The following is a 6,086-nucleotide window of genomic DNA, read 5'->3' on the forward strand; positions in this document are numbered from 1 at the left end:
GGTGTCACACCGGGTTCCCAAAGGTGTTTCAGGGGGGTTTAGGATGGTTTAGGTGGTTTAGGTGAATTCCCAAAGGTGGTTTAGGGTGGTTTAGGGTGGTTTAAGATGGTTTAGGTGATTCCCAAAGGTGGTTTAGGGTGGTTTAGGATGGTTTAGGTGGTTTAAGTGATTCCCAAAAGTGGTTTATGGTGGTTTAGAGTGGTTTAGGGTGGTTTAGGTGGTTTAGGATGGTTTAGAGTGGTTTAGGTGATTCCCAAAGGTGGTTTAGGATGGTTTAGGTGGTTTAAGTGATTCTCAAAGGTGGTTTATGGTGGTTTAGGATGGTTTAGGTGGTTTAAGTGATTCCCAAGGGTGGTTTAGGGTGGTTTAGGATGGTTTAGAGTGGTTTAGGTGATTCCCAAAGGTGGTTTAGGGTGGTTTAGGATGGTTTAGGATGGTTTAAGTGATTCCCAAAGGTGGTTTAGCGTGGTTTAGGATGGTTTAGGATGGTTTAAGTGATTCCCAAAGGTGGTTTAGGGTGGTTTAGGATGGTTTAGAGTGGTTTAGGTGATTCCCAAAGGTGGTTTAGGGTGGTTTAGGATGGTTTAGAGTGGTTTAGGTGATTCCCAAAGGTGGTTTAGGGTGGTTTAGGATGGTTTAGGATGGTTTAAGTGATTCCCAAAGGTGGTTTAGGGTGGTGTAGGGTGGTTTAGGGTGGTTTAGAATGGTTTAGGTGATTCCCAAAGGTAGTTTAGGTGGTTTAGGGTGGTTTAGAGTGGTTTAGGGTGGTTTAGAGTGGTTTAGGGAGGTTTAGGGTGGTTTAGGGAGGTTTAGGGTGGTTTAGGGTGGTTTAGGTGGTTTAGGGTGGTTTAGGGTGGTTTAGGGTGGTTTAGGTGATTCCCAAAGGTGGTTTAGGGTGGTTTAGGTGGTTTAGGGTGGTTTAGGTGATTCCCAAAGGTGGTTTAGGTGGTTTAGGTGGTTTAGGTGGTTTAGAGTGGTTTAGGTGATTCCCAAAGGTGGTTTTGGGTGGTTTAGGTGGTTTAGAGTGGTTTAGGTTGGTTTAGGATGATTTAGGTGATTCCCAAAGGTGATTTAGGGTTTACTTTGAGCGCTGGTGAAACCCAGAGAAAAACTTTCCAACTATTTCTTAATGAGGAAAGAGTTCAGGAAAAAGTTAAGGAAAGAGGTAACAAATCCCACTCCAATTTCTGTGCGATTTCTCTGGGATATATTTAAATGTGGGAAACTTGGAAGAAAGCTGAAGAATGTCAGCTGGATGCTGTGTCCAGCTGTGGAATGTCCTGCTGGTGGTGAGAGGCTCTGCTGGGATTTGCAGGTAGAAAATTCCCTTTGCAGCTCCCTGGGGAGGTGTAGAGCTCCTCCAGAACTTCGCACCAATATTTACACAAAAATTTTTGGAAATCAAATCAAATCAAATCAAATCAAATCAAATCAAATTTGATCCCTTACCTTCCTGAAACACCCTTGGAAACCCAAGAATTAGAGCTCCTGGGTTCTGTGAAAATGGATTTTGGTGTTAATTTTAAATAAATCAGACTAAAGCTCGGGATGTTTCTCCCTGTCACCCTGTGTATAAAAATCAAACATTTTGGTACAATTCTAGTCCTGGCAGCCTTTCTAAATCCAGTAATGCCCCCCTCCCTGCAGCTGCCATCAGGAATGGTTTTAGTTTATAAAGATCAAGCCTGAGCCTTTAGTGGCCAATGTTTTTTTAACTAAAAGATTCTTTTCAAGATAGGTATGTATGTGGTAATTTTGATAATAATTGTATTAATCATGATACCTTTCAATCTGTGCAGAGATTAATTAATTAATAAGGCCACTGAACGAGGGGTTTTGGTGGAAAAGAGAAGGGGGAGATATTGGGATACACAAGGCAGATGATGGACTTTGGACCTGGTTAGGGCAAGAGATTTGATAGACAAAATGCCTTGGCAAGAGCAAACAGAACTTTGAGGATTAAATCAAAATTGCAAGAAGCTTCAATCAGATGGATTTACCAGAAAAAAAGAAAATTACATCAAACACTGCGAGCAAGAGATATTTAAAATGTGTAAGTTTGTTGATGTAGTAGCACTGTAGTAAAACATTCCTAGCCTTCCTACAATAAGTATGTAAGCAGCTGTACCTCACAATAAATTTGGATTTTTTGACCATCTCAAAGTCCCCGTGGGACTTTCCTGACACTACAAAACCCTCCTTGTTCGCTGTAAAACCTGTGCTGAGCCCTGCAGGGCTTCTCCTGGAGTCCCAGCATCGTGGAGGCTGGAAAATCCCCCCAGGATCATCCCAGCTGTGCCCCCTGCCCACCTTGCCCCCAGCCCAGAGCCCGGAGTGCCACCTCCAGGTGTTTGTTGCCTTTTTCCCAGCCTGGAAATGAAATTCAGCGTCGTTTTAGTAAGGAGGTGATAGAAAAGTGGATCTTTGTTTGAAAGCCTTCAGGGGCAGTTAGGGGAGGATGTCCACAAAAGCCATTTTATACATTTTATAGGTTTTAGGGAATTAGTATAATTGATAAAAAGCACCAATTAGTCCATCAAGGGAATCAGCTTCTCCTCTGCCTGTAACAAATCTCTCAGCAGCTCCCTGACAGGAGGTTGGCAACAAAGGACAGGACAGGAGGGAATGGCCTCAGGCTGGGAAAATTACTCATGTAATGATGATTATTTCTGGCATTTGGTTGGGATCAGGGTTCTTAAGCTCTCCACGGAGGTCCTGGAGTGTGGGACAACTCCTCAGGCTGGCCCAGGGGAGCTCAGGGTGGGCAGCAGCAGGAATTTCCCCATGGAAAGGGGGCTCAGGGATTGGAAGTGCCCAGGGAGGTTTGGAGTGCCCATCCCTGGAGGTGTCCCAGGAATTCCTGGAGGTGGCACTCAGTGTGAATGGAAATCCCTGTGGGAATTGTAAAGTGAGATGGAAACACGGAATTGGGCAAATCCCAGGAGGGTTTCACCAGGAGCTGGCTTGGAACTGGAACCTCTGTGTGTGTTCCATCAGCAGGAATTTCCCCATGGAAAGGGGGCTCAGGGATTGGAAGTGCCCAGGGAGGTTTGGAGTGCCCATCCCTGGAGGTGTCCCAGGAATTCTGGAGGTGGCACTCAGGGCTCTGGGTGGGCACAGGGTGGGCATTGGGCACTGCTGGGATTTTGGGACCTCAGAGCTCTTTTCCAACCTCATTTCTGGGATCCTGAGCACCAGGGTCCCCAGGGCTTTTCCCAGAAGGGAATATCCATGCAATCCCACCCCAGCAGCAGAGGTGTCCCTGCCCCAGCCCCTTCTGGCAGGGAACATTTTGTGCTCCCCCACAGCTCCAAACTCCTCACGCCAACAACAGCAAAGGAGCCCTGAAAGTCCTTTCAGTCCCATTTTTGCATTTTGGGGGGAAAATTCTTCCTGGCAAGGGTGCTCAGGCCTTGGCAGGAGCTGCCCAGGGAGCTTTGGAGGTGTCCCAGGAATTCTGGAGGTGGCACTGAGGGCTCTGGGTGGGGACAAGGTGGGCATGGGGCATAGATGGGATTTTGGGACCTGGGAGGGCTTTTCCAACCTCATTTCTGGGATCCTGAGCACCAGAGTCCCCAGGGCTTTTCCCAGAAGGGAATGTGCAGAGGAGCTCTGTGCACAGCTCCAGCCTCAGAAGTGAACCAGTTATCCCAGCTGGAGGGCAGAGTTTTCCGAGGGCAGAGTTTTCCGAGGGCTGCTCATTTTCCATCCCCTCATCCTCCCCCCTTTCCCTGTGCCCCTCGGGCAGGAGCAGCAGCTGCAGGATGCCCCGGCAGGCAGAAGGGAAGGCAGGCACAGCTGGGAATCAGAGCTTGCACTGTGCTTTGCAGGGGCAGATTGCACTTTGGGTTTTCCCTTTGCAGAACAAAGAGCAGCTGCTTTGGACACTTTGCTCGGATGCGGGAGCTGGATTTGCAATCACAGATCCCGAGCAGGGAAACCGAGTTTCAAAATTCAAACATTCCCTGCAAAATATTCTCTCCTGACACCTTTCCGTGTGAAAATAAAGCCACTGAGAAAAGGAATCCACGATGGAAATAAACCCCAATTCTCTGTAAAAGGGGAACTAAAACCATTCCTGATGGCAGCTGCAGGGGGGCATTGCTGCTTTCAGAAAGGAGAATTGTACCAAAAGGTTTGATTCTTTTACACGGGCTGACAGGGAGAAACGCTTTCGACTGGTTTCTTCCCGTGGGTTTAAAATTAACACAAAAATCCATTTCCACAGAACCCAGGAGCTCTAATTGGGGTTCCAAAGGTGGTTCAGGAAGGTGTGGGATTAAATGAGGATGAGGGGAGTGTGTGGGATCTCCTGAGGGAGAGAATGTTGAAATGAGGATTGGAGGGAGTGTGTGGGATCTCCTGAAGGAAGGAATGTTTAAATGGGGATCAGATGGAGTATGTGGGATCTCCTGAAGGAGAGAACGCTGAAATGAGGATTAGAGGGAGTGTGTGGGATCTCCTGAAGGAGAGAACGCTGAAATGAGGATTAGAGGGAGTGTGTGGGATCTCCTGAAGGAGAGAACGCTGAAATGAGGATTAGAAGGAGTGTGTGGGATCTCCTGAAGGAGAGAATGATGAAATGAGGATTAGAAGGAGTGTGTGGGATCTCCTGAAGGAGAGAATGATGAAATGAGGATGAGGGGCAGTGTGTGGGATCTCCTGAAGGAGAGAATGTTTAAATGAGGATTAGAAGGAGTGTGTGGGATCCCTTGAGGGAGAGAATGCCAAAATGAGGATCAGATGGAGTGTGTGGGATCCCTTGAGGGAGAGAACGCTGAAATGAGGATTAGAAGGAGTGTGTGGGATCTCTTGAAGGAGGGAATGCTGAAATGTGAATTAGAAGGGATGTGTGGGATCCCTTGAAGGAAGGAATGTTTCACTGGGGATGAGGGGGAGTGTGTGGGATCTCCTGAAGGAAGGAATGATAAAATGAGGATTAGAGGGAGTGTGTGGGATCTCCTGAGGGAGAGAATGTTGAAATGAGGATGAGGGGCAGTGTGTGGGGTCTCCTGAAGGAAGGAATGTTTAAATGGGGATCAGAGGGAATGTGTGGGATCCCTTGAGGGAGAGAATGTTGAAATGAGGATTAGAAGGAGTGTGTGGGATTTCCTAAAGGAGGGAATGTTTAAATGAGGATGAGAGGGAGTGTGTGGGATCTCCTGAGAGTGTGTGGGATCTCCTGAGGGAGAGAATGCTGAAATGAGAATGAGGGGAAGTGTGTGGGATCTCCTGAAGGAAGGAATGTTTAAATGGGGATCAGAGGGAGTGTGTGGGATCTCCTGAGTGAGAGAATGTTGAAATGGGAAATGGGGATAAGAACGAGTGTGTGGGGTCTCCTGAAGGAAGGAATGTTAAAATGGGGATCAGAGAGAGTGTGTGGGATCCCTTGAGGGAGAGAATGCCAAAATGAGGATCAGATGGAGTGTGTGGGATCTCCTGAAGGAGAGAACGCTGAAATGAGGATGAGAGGGAGTGTGTGGGATCTCCTAAAGGAGGGAATGTTTAAATGAGGATTAGAAGGAGTGTGTGGGATCTCCTGAGAGTGTGTGGGATCTCCTGAGGGAGAGAATGCTGAAATGAGGATGAGGGGAAGTGTGTGGGATCTCCTGAAGGAAGGAATGATAAAATGAGGATTAGAGGGAGTGTGTGGGATCTCCTGAGGGAATGTTTCACTGGAGATAAGAACGCGTGTGTGGGGTCTCCTGAAGGAGGGAACGTTTCACTGGGGATGAGGGGGAGTGTGTGGGGTCTCGTGGCTGCTGTAAACGTGTTCCTGGGAACACTCCCAGCAGATCGGCTGGCTCCTGGTTTTATCGTGTGGAATTTGCAGGCAGCGAGGGCTGAGGAGTGAGCAGAGCTCGGCCGGGGCAGTGCCCGTGTGTGCTGCAGCAGTGAGGGGTGGGAGGGACGGGGCTGATGGGATGGGACTGATGGGATGGGATGGATTTTTGGCCAGGCTGGGAAGGAGCAGAGCCAGCCGTGAGTCACTGCAGCCGCCACAGAGGTTGGGTAAGAAGCGCGGCAGCACAATTGGAGCAGCCCCGCTGACCTCACAGCTGAGCTCTCTATTTAAGATCTGGCTG

Source organism: Vidua macroura, chromosome 7 (assembly GCF_024509145.1).
Source record: "Vidua macroura isolate BioBank_ID:100142 chromosome 7, ASM2450914v1, whole genome shotgun sequence".
Lineage (NCBI taxonomy): Eukaryota > Metazoa > Chordata > Aves > Passeriformes > Viduidae > Vidua > Vidua macroura.